Consider the following 19,088-nt stretch of genomic DNA (forward strand, 5'->3'; position numbering starts at 1 on the left):
ATGTTTGCCGTTATACTATATAATATTCTGATATTAGTTTTCAAATCAGTAAAGACACATGTGGTGATCTCAGAAGCATGAGTAGGTATGGTGAATGATGCAACAGATAGCTTGAAACTTTAACGTTACCCACTGGCTACCTTGAAGTGCCTCTGGACTTCCTTAAGTTTCCTTTAATAGGTACATACCATGCCCCATTCTCTGTATAGAGCACTAGCAATAGAAACCTGAATCACTCTTAGGGTGTGGACACATGTAACAATTGAAAATGTCACTGTTGAGGAACTGGTTTATAATTGTTGCAAGTCAGGTTGTGGACATGTATAACAACTGAACCATTTCTAGGGCTAAGTACAGACAGTCAAAAAGCCAGAGGCTAAGTCTTTGAAGGTTAGTCTAAGCTGCAAAGACTGAACCAAGAAGCAAATGAACAGACATTAACTTTTGATTCAGAAAATGCAGCCACATGTCTTCAGTGGCTTAAGCCAGAAGCTGGGGGTGCTAGAGCATAGCTCTCTGGACTGTAGCCAGGATGGGCTGTGTGTTCACTTCCTCTTCCTGCTGTCCCCAAGGTGTCTGGGATTTGCAGTCCACAATCAGAGCAGCAGGATTGTGCAGGATTACTTATCACTTCCTCTTCCTGCTTCCAGGTGCCTTTGGGATTTCTAGTCCACAGCTGCAGCCAGCAGTAAGTCAGTCAGAAGGCCAGGGCAGCTTTGTACTTGGGGTGAAGGCAAATTTAACACAGACCCCAGCCATGGTTTGCTTGGGGTGGGGGCAGTGAGCCATCTAGTGAGGCCAGTGAGCCAGCCCTCACTGCTTCAGCTAGGGAACAGAGGGGTGGGGCCAGCCCTGCTCTCTGGAGCAGACAGCACAAATCGATGTAGCTGTAGTCAAAGGATGAGAGACAGGAGGGTGGGAGGTACACTTTTGAACCATTGCAGCAACTTTAAACTGGTTTAACAGGCTCATCCGCTGGTTTAAACTAGTCTAAATATCACGGGTCCAACCCCCCTTTGGCTTTTCTGAAGTCTCTTCCATATTCTATTAGGATTGTGGATGCTCAATTAGATTATTTTGAATTTTTCTTGTGGTGTGGGCACTCAGTGGCTTAGTGCTATTCTGCCTGAATTTAGACTGCTGGGTTGGTACCCAGGCCCTAGTCTAGAACCTGCAGGATTCCAGTCCAAAAAAGGTATGGATACAAGGCCTACCACCTTTGCGAGTACATTCAGAGACACCTGAAAAAAGGGTCAGAGGTGGTTACACCTATAACCATGTAGTCCATATAAATTTAGTGTTCTGAATACATTATTCCTAATAATAAGAATAAATGGACAATCCAACTTCTCATATAAACTGGTATCTCCATCCCAATATCCATGGAACATTTTTGCTAGAATCCTCTTTAGCCAAGAGCTGTTAACTCCCTTCCCACATTTAACTGTTTGTTGCTCACACAGTTTGCTGCTCCTACTGATATGAACAAGATGAAATTAAGGATTTCAGGGGGCAGTTTATGAAAAATGAAGTGATTTATTTCACTCCATACTTAATCATTTTCCAACCCTAGTAATTGTTTGACATCAGTTTTCAAGGTTATCTTCACAAAAACCTTCTTTCTTTAAAGGAAATCTGATATTGTTCATTACATTTATTATTCTGTCTAATTGGAGGACCCCAGGACATAAATATCACTAATCCAATATGATCTTTTCCTTCTTTTGCTACTTTAACATTGAGAGCACAAGATATTTTGGCAGTCAGTCCCACACTGAAGACCTAGAGTGCTGTCTTGGCTCCACTGAAGTCAATAGCAAAATTTCCTCTGAATTCAAAGAGCCAAGATTTCACCCCTGAAGTCTGGAGATAACAGATTGTCTTTTTCTGAGTTTAATTTTAGAATTTATTTTGAATGAGTGATTTTAAACTTGTGAACCAAATTCATTTTTTCTTTAATAAGTGTTAAGGTTACTTTCTCAGTGAGCATAAGAAATTATAATAAGAGATCTTGTAGCAAAAACACATAAAGAAAATTAAGTTATCTCTACTTAATCTTACTTAATCTACCTCATGATTTTCTGTCTTTAGACAGCAAGCTTACAGGGCTAATATTCCCTTCATTTTGTATTTTGTTTGGTTCTGATCACATGGGCAGTGCTTAAGAGACACTAAATAACAATAGTTATCAGTTATACAATATATTAATCAATTAAACTTAGCTATCTTTGTTTTTCCTTTTATTGTTTATTTTGTGTATAGAAAAGTATAACTGAGGAATGAATCAAAGAAAAGAGCTAGTTACAGTGTCAACAAGTGATGTCCTTCTTGCTTGTATGAAGGGCACTGAAAGTTGCAGGAAGAATGACTTCAATTCTGTCAGGAGAGATAAGGGTAGTGTGCAGCGTTGTGTATCCAAACCTGGGTGAAGAAAACAATATCTGAATAGAGTTTTAATAAATGTGTCAAGATCAGAGATGGAGGAGATCTAGTCTTTATCACCTCTTGCTATTCTTAACTCAAAGAAAAGTCTTAAATATTTCTGTTTTTTGTAGGGGGTGAAGTTTATTTTTTCTTGAGATTGTACTTGATGAATATATGGGCAGAAAGAATGGGAGGAGGAGCTTACACTGTTAATGTGATGAGAATGCCAAATTACTACAGGGCTATTATAGCAATGGCTCATATCCCTGAATGACTGAAGTGATTTGTGCTGTCATTTGAACTACATATTCACATATTTTTACAAGTTGTGGTGTAATAAAAATGTTGGAAATGTATGCAGTGAAACATAAAACTCATCTTGAAACTCAAATGATGTTTATGAAAATGTTGGTTAGGGTCAAGGACCTTTTGAATTATTTTGACCAGAGTTATGTTTTTTAATGAAATCACAAAAGAAAAATTGCATGGTTCATGTAAAATGTGGTTAAAACTTGATAATTATGGGGAAAATTTTCAATTAGGCACTGAACAGCCATTGAATATGTTCTTCTATGGGTATTTCCCATTCTCCTGTGCTTTGCTGATTGCTGTATGGGGCTGGAAGGGAATCTGAACCCCTTCCCCCACTCCCCTGCTGCTATATGTGTTGGGGTTTTTTAAGCCTTTCTCAGAGGTACTGGGTGTTGGCTGCAGGCAAGGCTGGAGATTTTGATGTGGGGGGAGGGGGAGCATTTAAGTCCCAATGCTTCTCCTGGGACTTTAAGTCACAGGTTCTTAGCTAGAGGGTCTGGCCCCTCTTCTCTGGGTCAGATTGATCCCTATATTTGGGGATAGGAATCTCTTTATGGACAATGTACACATTCAGGTTAACGTCATGCAAGAGCTGTGTACTGTACTTCAAAACCACAGTGTGCCATGCCCTGCTTAGGTTGACAAGGTTACTTTCATGTATCATCAGTCCCATTTGGAAGAAGCTTCAGAATAAATAAATTGTTAAATGTAATCACTATGTTTAGGAAGAAAACCAGTCTTACTAACTTGACTGGGGAGAATGGGGCGTAAGATACATATGTTCATGTATGCAAGCCCTAAGTGATTGCTGAAGTCAAAGAAATATGGCTGGAAAGCATAATCCATGTTCCAGAGGGAAGCTACATGGAAAAATGTACTGGTGAAAGAACTTGGAATCCTGAAAGGATATTTATCCAGTTCCTGAAGAACACTCCAGGCTGATGAGGAAACTGAGGGCAAGGGCATAGATGTTTTGCATAGAACTATACATTTCTTATGCTGCATTAAGGTAAAGTGTTAATTGGGTTTTGAAATGGTTTGCAAAGTCCATGTGTTGTATGCTTTACTCTTTCATCTTCTTGGAAAAGTAAACTGTAAACTAGAGTTGAGAGAGGCAGTTAGCCATATCAGTCTGTGAAATCAGTCAAGAAGGTAGGGTAGAGGTGTGCCTTATACAGTATAGAATAGCTTAATAAGAGCTGTATAAGCTTTCATGAGCAACAGCTCACTTCATCAAATGGTAGCATATGCTTTCATGAGCATTAGATGGTAGCATTTGATGATGAGCTGTTGTCCACAAAACCTGGTGCATCTCTGTTTCAGTTAGTCTATAGGGTGCACTTTTATCCTGCCTTCTGTAAACTAGCATGTTTACATGTGTACTTAAGCCAAGATATAGTCTGGGGGAACCAGCATCTGTCAGAAGATCTAGATAGTTGGACTGGTGGTGTGAGGTCTTAGAATTGTGTGTTAAAGAGAGGATTTGCATCCTAAGATTATGTTTAGAAAACCAGAGACAAAGACAATGCCTTGCTGGAGTTTGATTTGAATGCTGTAATAGTGTGGATGGAAGACAGCAGCTAATGCTGTCCTATGCAGACTGTGATTGAATATAGTAGCACTCTTATTGCAATATCAGCTTTTGTGCTAACTCCCACTACTTTGTCTGGTTTTCCCACACATGCATCTAGCCCCTCATATTGCTTCATATTATGGATACATCTAAATACATATGATGAAGTGCTTTGATTCTCCAAACAGAAAGAAATATAAATAAAGAACTGGAATGTAACTTAAACTATATATGTATAAGTGCAGTCACACAGCAAATACAGAAAAAATATTACAGAGAATGTTCTCTTTGTTTTTGTAGCTTAAAACAAGATTTCCCTCATGGAAGAAACAGCTCCCTATTGTCTAACAGAAAGGCGTGATGTCCCTATGTTATTGCCTTATGAAATTAATCTTTAATCATGTTTTTTTTTTCTTTCATCTTTATATTTCCAAGGTGATCCTGAATTTCAGGAGCTAAATCTAACTATTTTTCCAAGTATTAACACACATATTTTCTCCTTCTTAGGTATTTTTTTGTCTTTTTAAAATTAAAAAATATCTTAGTTTCCATCTATAGGGATTACTAGCAATTTCCCAAAGGAAAGTTTTATGCTGTAGGTTTTATTTTGATGTTATATTTTTGCATGATAACAGGTGACATTTGCTTGGCATACTGCTGCTGAGATATCTTCAAAGTTTTCAAAGTAAATTCTTCCCATTGCAGCAGCCACAAAATGTGGAGACTTGCTGGTGGAAACTGCTGAAAGGCCAGAGGTAGCAATGATCAGTAATTAGCTGCAAGGCACTCTGCAGAAATCCATTGAAAACCAGTTTAGTGTCAGAATCAGAGGGGATGAGCAATGACAGTCCATAATGCTTTGGTACGTTCTCTGGACAATTTCTGGTGCAGGATTCAGTCTTATATTTAGTGTTAAATTAAGATCCCATCTGTGTAGTAATTGCAGTAAGAGGTGTGGCATCACAGGGCTCAAACAAATGGAGGTAAATAGTAGCCTAATGGTTAGAATACACTCCCAGGTGGGACACTTGGGTTATACAGACCTTCCAAAGCCCAAGAATTTCCAAACCTACATTTCCTGTCTTCCAAAAAGGCAGGTTTAAGGGAACCCTGGGTTAGTGATATTCTACAGCCCTCCTCCTGAAGATGCATCATTCTGCAGCAAAGAATTCAGGATTCCTGCAGCTAAAAAGAGAGAAAAGAGGAAGCCTGACTCTATAATTCAGAGACAAGGCCATTTACTTATTTGCTGGGGGATTTCCCTAAATGCTAGTCATTAGCAGGGATCCTGGCTTTCTCTGATTTTAAAAAAAATCCCCAATTTTCAGTTAAAAAAAAAGTAACCACAAACCCACATTTTTCCATGATTTAAATGAAATACCACTATATATATATATATATATATATATATGTATATGTGTGTGTGTGTGTTTCATTTAAATCATGGAAAAATGTGGATATGGGGTTACTTTTTTAACCAAATATTGGGGATTTTTTAAAATCAGAGAAAACCAGGATCCCTGGTCATTGGAAGGTAGATAGCAGTGGAGCCTGCTCCCCACTGAAAGCGCTTGTGGCTGTTGTCCTTGGTGCTGAACTCAAAGTTATGGTTAGGTACGTCCACTGGATCAGGACACTCGGAGAAATTATCCCTGGGATCTGCCCCCAGGTAAACAGAGATTTCCAGGATTTTGTTTTTAGCTTTGGGCACCTAAATTCTGCCATAGTCTGACTTAGGCACAGATACCTTACTGGAGGTCATTTTAAATGTTCATGTATTAACACAGGAAAATTGAGCCAGGTATTTGAGTTTGGTCTTTTGCTTTCTATTCTGGCATCTGACAGCTGGTCCATTTGATGTCTTGGAAATAGGTGATAAAGCTGTCCTTAGAAATGAGAGAAGTGGTGATACCTCTTGGCTGCTTTTTATTAGACTCAGGTTTTCCTTGGTTGAATGAAAGGAGCAGTAGCTAGTGCAAGGAGCTGTAAGTTAGATCTCCTAGTGGCTGTATCAGTTATTGTCCCTGAAAGTGTAATGAGTAGAGCATTGTGGATGACAGACATTTTGTTACATGAACCAGAACAACATTTTGAAATGTGGCTTCTTTCTGAAGGATTCCAAACAACAGAACTGAAACAACAGTAAATGATTTTTTCTTAAGAGAAGTTAAAAAATTATTCAGGTCAGTCATTGTCAAACATTGATTTGGCAAAACTGAAATATTATTTTTTTTAAGTTTTCTTCTAAAGTGAACTTCCAGGAAAATTAGCCTAATTTTTCCACTGCTTTTAATGACACTGCATATTCTGATGGAAAATGATTCCATCGAAGTGTCTCTGGGCAGCTCTAGTAATGAGGTTATCCATTAAACAGTTGCTGAACAGGTAATGCCTACTGAATTGAATTATTGGGCCTCCTCTACAACACACTGATCTTGAGATTCATGATTTCATTTGTTTACTTTCCTCTTTTATGGCTAAAGTAAAACTAATCAAGGAATAAAACACAGGACAGCTGCTTTGTATTGACATGCAGTTTACATTTTCCTACGTGCAGATTTGTAAGCTTCTCAAAAGGAAGGCAATGGAAAATTAACCATTCTGTTGAATGATTCTGGGAATTGCACACCACTGTCAAAGGGGGAAGGTTTTATCTTTTGAAACATGGATGGACTTTAGTTTTTTATTCTAATTAACTGGACTAATAATAGAATAAGACCTCCCAAACACAAGAAATTATCTGTTTAAGGCCAGTTTGTTTTTACAAAGTCCTGCAGTTTTAGTATATGTCAAAAAAGGGGAAGAAATTAGGAAAAGGACAAATAAAAAGAATAATTTGAATTAATTTTAGTTTATGGAGTAAATTTTACAAATGCTTTCACATAATTTAATGCTTTCACGTAATTTAAGTTTCTCTGACAAAAGATGTTGTACTGATTTAGCCAGATCTGTTGTGAATTTTGTAAGTATGCCTTCATAAACAATGCTTTATTTTGCTAAAGGATTCATTACGTTTTGAAATGTCTGAAAGTGGATAGAATAATGTGGTGAACCAAAAGAAATTCGTACTAAATAATCTGTGCTCTGGCCTGTATCTCCATACAAGAACATCCAGTATGCTATCAACCTCTTGTCATGGGATAGGGAATATTCATTTTTGATCACTGATTAGTATTTTAAGAGACTTTTTTGGCTGTGTAAACTTTAATTATCTCCATTTACATCATTAGTCACAGTAAAGTAACTAAGAGCCATAGTTATGTATAAGGACCCATTGTGCTAGACAATGTATAAACACAACAGGGAGACAGTCTGTGCTCTAAACGCTTACCAGGTATAAAATGAGAGACAAAAGACAAACATGGACAGACTGGGGAGAACAAAGGAATAATGAGACAACACTGACTCATGATAAACAATACTGCTTGCACACCAGCAGCTTAGCTATTGCCAAGTGTTAGTAGGCATCATGTCAAGGGAGACTTTTAAGGAGGAACATAATCAGGTGGCTTTATTGTGCTGAGAAGCAGAGTAAATTGGCCTATACTTAGCTCCATGCTGCTATGGTTAGGCCACTTCTGGTAGCCAAACTATCTTGTCTAAAAATAGCGTAGGTGTTCATAGGCTACACAGTAGTCTGTAGTGTAGGTATGCCCTTTGATGTTATGCAGAAATGATCACTAAGACATAGATATAGCCAAGATGTGAGGACCTAGAAATATACCAGAGTTGAAGATGAAACCCAGGATATGAGTCTGATAGGAAAAATAATGGTGTTATGCCTAGTAATTAAGAAAGGAAGTAGCAGGTAGTCTGGGGAGCTTGAGTCATGCTTGGACAACCATAAGGAGCTGTGGGATGGAAAGGTTGAGACTTGTGACTATCTATTACATCTCCCAATATCTGACACCAAACAATATGGTATGTAGGCCTATGTCCCAATGGTCAACATTGCCTAATCTGATCCTGCTTTCACTGGAATAAATTTACATACTAAACTTTGAGTTTAATGGCATGAAGTCAGGCCCCTGATAGCAGGGAAACAGACTACTTTTGTGTATTTTAAATTGTGGGGCACAATGTGTGTATTTGCACAAGCTTTCCTCTCCAGCTTATTCACTGAATATGTTCTTTACCTTCTGAATACATTGCTGTATTGGCATTTGCTGAAAGGTGGCAACTGCATTTTCTAGACAGTTCTAATTGTAAACAGGTGCATATAATAGACGCTGGTATGCATCTGGCCTAAGTGTGGCTCTATCAGTGGCCAGGTAATGCTAAGCTTATACTGGTATGCCTGTTTTGCAAAACATCTTCCAGAAACTTTTGTTCACTTGGGATACTTTACAAGTTTATTTTGGCACTTTTCCTGATCAACATTTATATAAGGTTCCTAGGGAGAGAGTAAAATAACTTTGTAATATGCAGTTTATAGTCAGCCCTATGGGCCAGATACTCAGCTGATATAAACAACTTTGTTCTACTGACTTCAGTTTCTCATTTGCATAGTATAATTAGTTAGCTCAATTTGGTTTTGAGTGATAACTGCCAAAATGAATCTCAGTTCAGAGGACTGAGGGCTGAGACAAACAGCTGCAAGAAACAGTGGATGCATCTACACGTGCACTTTACTGCCGTGTTGACTAATTAGCTGAACAGTAAAGCATCACAGTGTACACATGCACTGGTATTAGGGCGCACTAAATTAATTAACACCACTGTAGGATAGTACTGTGAGGGGCAGTCCTATCCTATGGCAGAGTAATGGAATTTTATTAGTAGGTGTTTAGGATTGTGAATCCAAAATGATGACAAAGCCAGTAGGGAATAGTACACTGTAACAAACATATAGACAGTGACAGGGACTGGATGGGGCATGAGGGTGCTAAAGTGTGGGGGCTGCCTGCCACCTAGCCCTGCACTTCAACACCTTTGTGACTCAGCCAGCCCCTCTACCACCCAATGCTGCCACCTGAAGCCTGGAGCTGACCGCCCCTCCCCACCGCAATGCCTCCTACCAGCCCAGGGCTGGTTTGCCCTGGTTCAAAATCCTGTAGTCCCAGGTGTACATGCAGACACTGAGCCCAGGATAAGTTTTATCTGGTGCAAACTGAACCAGAATTTATTACATTGCATGTAAATGCACCCAGTGGATGTGTCTACATGTGTAAATAATCCAGGACCAGTTTACTTTAGAGTAAATTACTTGAAAGTAAACTCTCCTGGGCACATATCTACACTTGCAGGGACATGGGAGCAGATTTGCTGCTCCTAGCAGCAGACTTCTCCCACTCCCTGCAACAGGCCCCTGCATCAGCCAGGGGAAGCTCTAGGCTGCACCCTAGGTTAGCTCTAGGTTAGCACCCAGGGGACAGAAAAGAACTGTATCCTGGCAGGGGCTGGGTCATTGCTCCCTGCCCCCATAAGCTGCCTGCTGTTGGGATGGGCTCTGCCACTGGAGCCTGGGTGGGGACAATATCCCCCTGCCTGAGTAGCAGGGAGGTCCCAGCCCCTGCTTCATGAATGCAAGGCCTGGGTTGGGATATCCTTATCTCCCAGCATCAGTCCCATAGTTGCAGGGCCAGCACTGGAAGATTCCTCTCTCCCAGCCCAGGTCCCATGGTCATGGAACCTGGACTGGGAGATCATTATTTCCCAGCACCAGCTCTGTGATCATGGGACCCAGGCTGGGAGATCATTTCCCAGCACCAGCTCCGTGGTCATGGGGCTCCTGCTGGGTGACAATGGAGCTGGCACTGTGAGAGAAGGATCTTCCAGCCTGGGCTCCACAACTGTGTGGCTTAGGCTAGAAGATAAGAATCTCCCACCATTGGCTCCATGACCATGAAGCTGGTGCTGGGAGAGAAAGATCTCTTACCCCGGGCCCCATGATTGCAGAGCAGGGGCTGGGAGTTCCTTGCTGACAGGGCAGGGGGACATTGTCCCTGCTCAGGCTCTGATGGCAGATCCCACCCCAGCAGCAGGCAGCTCCCAGGGGTAGGGAACAATTGCCTGCCCCCTGCTGCCCAGCTGACTGGGAGTACATTTGCTCCCAGCTGGGTGTCTACATGTGCACTACTGCACAGTAAGTAATCTCAAGTAAATTTGCTACATGCATTTGCAGGTAGTAAATTTACTCATGATTAAAGCCAATTATTGCACAGTAAGCATCTGCACATGTAGATGCAGATGCCTACTGCACAGTAATTAGCTCTGCTACATAGCAGAGCTACTTATGTAGACATGCCCAATGAGGATGATATATGCCCTCCTGATTCAGATGGTTTTCCCACCAAAATTAGTATATTTTACGGACTGAAGAATGTTTTGGACCTGGGGTACTTGTTTTCCTTAGGAGCTGTTAGGCTAGAATGGCCTTGATAATAAGGACTATTTTTGCACTAGGGGGCTACAATGCATTCTTTAGGATGTCTGAATTGATACAGTTATTCTGACTTCAGCACCTTCATTGAGATTGCATTCTTGCAATGCTATCAGTTAGAAATAAATTTGGAGACCAGTTAAGACATTGGCTCTCATTATTAAAATTTTATCTCTAAATTATGTATTACCTTTGGGTTTCACTGCTGTGAGAACTGCGTGGTACTTCTTTTGATCCATACCCCCTTCATGGTTTAGGCTCAGGTCATCTTCTCCTGCTTGAAGTTGGTAACTGAAACAAAATGGTCTATAAGACGTATATGTTTGCCTGAGTTTGAGGCGTGAGAATTCTCTGTAAAAGCCCATCAATTCAGAAAGCAATGTCTTTTCTTGTCTGAATGAGTTAACCTTCTGAGAAAATGTGTGAAAAAAAGGGTTTTCAACATTAAAAAATAAAGCAATTCCAAGTTGATCTGAAATGATTTTTTCAGTGAATCAAAAATGGGTGGAATGAAAGATTTTATGTATTTTTCATGAAATAATAATTGGATAAAGTGCAAAAGCTCTACTAGTAGCAGGGACTAGAATCCACGATTCCCTCTCACTCTGGGAATTGCCTGTTTTCTTTAGTAAGAGTCTGTATTTCTCATTTGCACTCCTTCTGGCCTCATGCAACATTCATTTGGCCCATTGGCCCAGCTTTAACAGAATGGGGGGAAGAGGCTCTCACCTTGCCTACTACATGGCCTGTATTTAGGGGCTATGGCTCTGTCTTGAAGGGTGGGAGATGAGGTTTCAAACCCCCTCAGAGTAAGGTGGTCTAGAATGCAGATCTCCCACTTCGTTTGAATGAATTACCAGCTATTGGGCCAGATTTCATCACTTCTCTCTTTCAGCATCAAATAGTCCTTGTGGGTGTTTTTTCTCTAATTTGTGGTTTTTATGTGGCAGAGCAACCTAGAATACCCCAGGGCAGTGTACGTGGAATTGGATGCCTTTGTGGCTATTCTGACTCGCTTTTGAGCACACGTGATAAACTGATTCTATTTACATGAAGTGAAATAGCATCATACTTGGTGCCTTATACTATGTCTATATTGTGTTTCCCATGTTCTCAGGGAGTGGTGCTTTCAAACATATCCCACCCACCTGTTCTTCATGAGTGTAGCCCCCAAATGTGGTGGTGAGGCTGCTTTGGGGGCTTCCATTCAGCCATTCTCAAGTACATTATAGACAAAGATTTTGAGAGTTGCTGTTGTGGGTGCCCCCAGAGTGGTTTTGCTAGCACATTTTAAGGTTAGGCATGTGAAAGTAGGGATGTACCCAAGAGCATCCCTCTGCAAGAAGATGGAGGATACAGTGGAGACATACCATTGGATACTTAAAACCTACATAAGTGTTATTTAGATGTCTTCGCAGTAGCATAACTAGGGGTGGGCAAGAGGGGATCCCAGAGCACAAAATTTCCTTTGTCTTAGAGGCAGAGTTGGACCTGAGCTATAAGCATTTGGTCCAGAAATCAGACTAAGTCCTTTTGTGAATCTACACTGAAAAACTGAAATGCTTTGGAAAAGCTGAGCTGACGTGTTACGTCAGTTCTGAAATGTTTTTTCATTTGTCAAATTTGAATTGAATTGAAAGAGAGTTTCAAATTGTCCTAATTACATTGGGGCAGGAAGGAAAGATTATCAGATGCATTTTCCCCTTTTCAGAATACACTGTACATTAGTCTACTCATCTCAGATTTTTGAGGTATTAGTATGAGAAGGGAGGGGCTGTATGAAGAGAGATCAGTTTTTATAGCCTGGTGAATGTTTCAATGTGTCAACTTTCTATATTTACTTTGTGAGATACTGAGTTTTCTGTGTAGTTCGCTTGAGAGGGGTGTATTGTATAAATAGAAATAATAAATAAATAACATTGGAAAATGTTTGTAAAACACTTTGAAGATGTGAAGCTTGAGAAAAAGTTGTGAGTTCATATTAGAGAGAGTCTGTAAAAGTTTGACAGTTTGACAGGCATTTTTCCAAACTGTGCTCCTAAACTTTCTGATAAATTTATATCCAGAAAACACTGAGCATATGCTCTAGAGAACTTAGCTAAAATTAGAGAAGAAAGGATTTTAAAGATTAAATAGAAATGCCTACAGAACAATTATCTTATAAAAATAACGAAGTTAAGCCAATGCATAACCCTAATCCTGCATACAGTTTACTGCAGCTCCAAAGAGCTACAGGGCTTTAGATAGATCATTTATATCTTGCAAAATTTCACCATTGTTTATATATCTCTTTAAATTTTAAAGTGCAAAGCCCCAAGTTCAATGGACTTTTTTTGTTAACCAGGCTAGAAAAAAATAGCAAGAGGTTATAAAGCAGCTCATTTTACACTGAACTGATTCTAAGGGAACTCTAAGGTGTGATTAAAAAAAGAGGAGAAAATGGAAGGAGAAAGAGCAATAAACAGTCAGCTATGTAGAATATCTTATTGTGTGATTTAAGATTATAGTAAGATAAGGTCAAAATACAAAATGCACCATTTTTTACTTTATTGCTGAGAAACCCCAAATTTATCTGCTCTAGAGTTTTAAAAAGTCAATGCTTTAATGAACAAGAATCACTGCTAGTGTTAAATTATCTCTCCTGTTACCATAGAGTTATAAGCCAAGCAGTTTTATTAATCTGAGACTGTACTACAGCAGTATTTAAAACTTTGAACCTCTCTTTCTTAAAGCTAATATTCTGAGGTTTTTGAGAGAATAAGAAGGCAAGTGTTTCAGTTGCTTTAAAGTAACAGTAATGCTCATGTTAACCTCTTCCTTTTTATTTCCTTCTCTTAACACAAGCCTATGCCAACCAAGGAAAACCCATTAATCTAGTTAACAACCATAACAACAGTTTTTCTTGTGAAATCAAGGAGGCAGAGCTCCAATATATATTGCGTGTAGGAAAAAGAGAGAGTTCTTTTCTGCCTTTTTTTCCATATAGAATTCATAAGTATGCTTAGTAATAGTATTTTCTTGAATTAATTGTATAAATATTTGCTAAAGACCACATTGCATCATGTTGGATAATTGGAGATAATCCCAGTTGTGCCTTTGCATTTAGTCTGGTCCGGGGCGTGTAGGCAGCAGATTGTGGCTCTGCCCTGATGTCAGACCATGTTGTCAACACTGCCAGATCCCAGTCCCGGCTGCAGAGCAGCTGCCTGCCCAGCTGCACACTCTGCCAGTGCTGTTGAGGCTGGTGCTGTCATGGCCCTGCCGATGCTGGGGTCTCCATGGAAACCGGCCACAGAGATGCTGGCAAGGGCTGCTGGGAAATGGGGTCTAGCTGCCAGCTGGATCTGCTATTTTGCCTGCCCCGAGCAAAATGAAGACGTAGTACTTTGTTGAAGAGGTAGTACTTTGTTTGTATGCTAGGGAACTACATGAATGGTGGACCAGCTAGGGTGGTATGCCTCCCAGCAATCCCTAGTCCAGGGTTCTGCCTTAGATTGAAGTCCGAGGGAAAAATCTTTAGAAGTCCATAAGAGCCTTGGGAGTCAAAGTTCCTCTAACTTGCAATGATATTTAAGCATCTCTGTCCCTAAATTACTTTTGAAGATTTTTCTTGAAAGCCATTTCCTAGGAATTTTACTCTTTCCAACAGAGAAGACAATAAAATTGCCATCTGCCACTCAATACAAGTGTGTCCTTTTGTGAAAATATAGAAATGTGATCTGACATAGTCCCTAATATACCCAATGGTCTGGAAATATAATCTGAATTAACTGGTCTATTGAGGTCCAGCAATAGAAAATGTATGGTTGCAATAGTTGCCACCCAATGAAGAATACAGTGTTTGCTTAAAGCTGAGTCAAAACTGCAAATAAATCTCTACATATATTTTTAGTCTGATGAATTTGCTTTACCTATATTCACATTGCCTTTGGGTCTTTTTGACAATTATATTATTGAATTTTATTGGAAGGAAAGTCTATTTCAAAGTTTTGATGAAAGTGAAATTCATGTACAGGTGTATTCATGCCAGAAGCATGTACATGCTTATTCAATGAAGGATTAAAAACCATGTCATAAGACTAATCTAATCCATCACAATAAACAAATGCAACAAAAATAACAAGTTCTGGATATCCAGTATTTACAGAAACTGTATGGAATTAATCTATAGGGTTAAAATATTTTCCAAAACCGGTCAGATAATTTTGATTAACAAATAAACTGGGGAAATACATCTGCTAGCAGATACTCAGCAAGCAGAAAATGAGGTTACATTCATTGGATGAATTATTCATTGTAAATTATTTGCTCAGTTCTAATAATTACAGCAGGAAAGAATTAATTAACGTTACAGCAAATACTGTAATTTTTATAATAAAAAGATTGATCATGGAAATGAGCACCAAGAAGAGCTTTCCAAACTGGAGAATGAATGCATGATGATTAAAAAGAGCAACAGAGTTAAGCCTATCCTGTAAAATACTTATAAATGAGTAACTTTACACAAGTATACAGTGTCATTAAGTTCAATCAGACATAAGGGACACCAAGCCAGAACCCAAAGAGACTTAGGCAGTCATTAAAATCTAAGTCCAAACCATGATTTATAAAATTGTGCCTTAATAGCTGCATTATCCTGGGAGTGCCTAAACCCACAAAGCTCCTCCTTTTTTTAATTTGAAAATCTGCTTGACACTAGTTCTGATTCTGCACCAACCTAAAGCTCTTTTGGCCTGAGTAGCTGGTACTTTGCTGCCCCCTGAATCCTACTAACACTCAGCAACTATTCAGAGTTGTGACAAAGTGCTCTGAGGAGCTGATCTAGTAGGCATGAGCTCAGCAGGCTTAATTCCCACTAATAAAATTGGGTCCCTCAAAAATTATTGTTGTAGTAGCTCACTAAAAAAAAAAAAATGGCTGCTGGCAGTAGTGGGAATGGTGCTTACCTTACGTAGTCATTATGGTTAGAGAACTATAGAAGTGGGAAAACTGGGTTAAATTCCCTCCTGAGGAGAGTGAAATCCACATTCCCCAGGAAAGAGGCCCTAACTTAGGGGTGGGCAAAATATGGCCCGTGGACCAGATCCAGCCCACCAAGCCATTCTATCTGGCCCAAAATTTAGAAAATAATTAAAAATTATCTGCCCCAGCTGCCTGTCAAAGTTGACAGGATACAGGGGCAGTAGGACCCAGGAGGAGACAGTAGCAGGACTAAGCAGCTGCAGCAGCAAGGTTGGCCTGGCTCTCATGATTTTTGGCTGGATCCGTGTGGTGCTTGTTTCTCTCCTTTATGGACAAATTGACCTCATCTGAAGTTATATTTTCCCTTTGGCAGTCTCTTCAATAAGAAAGAGATGTGATAAAGATGCTGTTCTTAAGATTTTGGGTTTTGTCTTAACTTTTTTCTTGCTGTAGTCCATTAGTCTTGTAGGAGCCTTATACTTAGGGGAGAAGATGGAAGTCAGGATGTTATTTCTCATGATCACAGATATTATGTGCACCCTTGGGACAAGTCACTATAATCCATTAGGTTATGTATACCGTATTTTGAAAATGGAAGTATGTGATTGTTGCTGGTGATAGAATGAGGGGTTGCTTGTTCAGTTGACTTAAAATTTGTCAAGGTATGTACCTCATTGTATTTGATGGCCCAAGCTGCTAGGACATTCCAACACAGCACAGGAGGAAGCACAGCTGTTTGTGTGTTGAATATGTATTCCTTATTGCATGTGTGAATATTCAATGGCAACATGTAGATCTGTGATAAGAAGTGCAACAGCTATGTAATACTTATATATGACAGTCTTTTAAATATGTACTCATGTAATAGCCAATGCACTGATTTGGGAACTATATTTGAGTTTCCTTTTTCTTGCTATAATTGGTCTCTCCAGTGTTTTCTTTAAACCTATAACTTAGCTTTCAGTTACATGTCTCATTACTGGTCTCATTATGGTCCATGTTATTTATTTATACAATGCCCAGATAAGCACTATCTAGAACAGGTACTACTCTGAAGAGCTTATGAGCAAACTTTAGAAATGACAAGACAGGAGGGAATACAAACTTTAAGGGAGTGTTAGTCAATTTCTTTTATTCATATTTGAGTAAAAAATATCAGTCTCTGTAAAATTTTAATAGCAGGAGGACTGGGGCCTTAATTATAATAATATTCTCTTCCAGAAGTGATTGTACTAATTTTTTGGTAAGATTGTAAGAAAAAAAACAACCTTCCGCTTTTTTTTTTTTTCCTCTCCATCTATTCCACTAAGATATGAACGTCAGTTTTAGTGGTGTGTTTGGTAGGAAATAACTACCAGTGGATTACCCAATCCATTTTAAATGGATTTCCCTTGCCTTACTAATAATAACAAAAGATGTTTGACTTCTTATATCTTTTCCAGAATGTTGCAGCAGGAATTTGTTGGGACTTTTTGTTGCAGCATAGCTTTTCAGAAAGGCACTTGCTAAATGCCAATGGAAAGAAATGATTTTACTTGTAAGTAGCTATTTAATTGGTTATTCAAAATGTAATAGGGGCCTTGTTACACCTTACACTGTAAGCTGCACAAATGTTGATTGGTGTTCGTGCTAGCTCAGGTCTGGAGCAGGGGCCTGAAGGACTGAAAGCTAAAATTGTCCCCCCGCCCACTTTGGGCTTCCTACCCTGCCCCCCACATCCCCAGGGGTTCTCCGTTCCCTCCACCCCTGGGATTCACCCCCTGCTGTTGCTGGGCATGGCTGAGCCCAGAGAATGGCAGCAGCAGCGACTGCAGAGGCACTTCCTTGCCTGCTCTCCTAGAAAAGACAGTGAGGGAGCCACAAGTAATGGGGGGAAAAGATGGACAGGGAGTGGGGATCTGGGATATTAGATGGGGTGGGGGTAGGGGAAACAGGGGCTGATCAAGCCCAGTAGGGGCAGTGTGCGTGGGTGGGGTATTTACATTAAGGTGAAGCCTATAACTGGAGCTGAGCAGCATGGATCAGGGATAATGCCCTGGAGTGGTGTAAAGTTGAGCTGCATAAGGAGTGTTTAAAAACAGTCTCAAGTGTTATTGTGCAGACAATCCAGGTTTTGAGAACTCCAGGAACCACTGAAAATGACCATGTAAGGAGGCTCTAAGCCGTCTCTTTTATAACTCTGTGTTTTTCCTGCATTCTTTATTGCAATGGTTCCATTTGATGTAGGTTATTGTAAGGCTAACTTTTCTGCAGTCAGTTATATATTGGGGATATTTTCTCCTCTGGGAGGTATACTCAGTTGTTTTGATTGATTTACACTTGTTTTATTACCTACAAAATACTAGGAGATTTTGAAAGTAATAGCAACCATCATTAAAAAATAAGGGAAATAAAAGACCCTTCCATTGTCTTAGGGCTGTTTCTATTTCACCTTCACCATTCTGCAGTGATACATAAGCTTTGTCTGGGGCTTGGCAAAAAAGAGAAAAAAAAGAAAAAGAAAAAATGCTTTTCTCAACTCAGAGATTCGTTTTTTTGTCTTTTAAGCTTAGAGTTGAAAGAATGTATACATATCTATATTGTATGAAGTGAATGAGAAAAATAAGTTAGAAATAAGAAAGTTTGTTTTATTCTGACCACTACATTTATTTTTGCTGTTAGCAGGATTAAAATGTCCTATTCTGGAGAAGTGTAAACAAAGATGTGTTCTTGAAAAATTTATGTAAATGTAAAAACACTTTTCAAAGGCCTGTTTGGCAGTTCAGGTGCCTAAGTGCTGTAGCTAGAAGCTATTGTAAAGCACAGAGCAGAATTGAGAAAATAATTAATGCCAGGTACAACTCTGAGTAATGCTAATGTTCTAATAATATTAAAAGCTTCTCATCAGTGCATCTTAAAAAAACATTAAGAGGAGGCTGATATCATTATTTACAGTTTATAGATATGGCGAGCAAGGCACAGGCATGAAATGCCTTGCCAAAGGACAATATCAGAACAAGAATAGAACATGGGTCTCCTGATCCCAGTCTTGAACACAATCTACTAGTCCAGACTCCTGCCTATTTGTTAGCTGGCTCCTTGAGGCTTTTATTTGACTGCTGTAGTACTGTACACATTGCCAGTGAACTGTAATCAATCGTGGTTATGTATACAGGTCTTACTTATGAAGTTTACCATTGATATCAGTAAGAATTTGGCCTGCTATGTTCAATGTGGGTGAATTAAAGTGGCTATGAAAACCTTTATGTACAGCTATCTTGATCCTGATGATAATATTTTAAAATTTGCATTAAATTAGGCTTTGACATGAACATAATTTGGACCAGATTCTCTGGTACATTGTGGTTGCTTTAACTTACAACTCCAGTATCACTAATGTGGGGGGGGGGGGGGGGGGGATTGGCAGAGAATAAGAAAGTCACAGAGGATGATAAA

This window comes from Gavialis gangeticus, unplaced genomic scaffold (assembly GCF_001723915.1).
Source record: "Gavialis gangeticus isolate Ggan-Ray unplaced genomic scaffold, GavGan_comp1, whole genome shotgun sequence".
NCBI lineage: Eukaryota > Metazoa > Chordata > Crocodylia > Gavialidae > Gavialis > Gavialis gangeticus.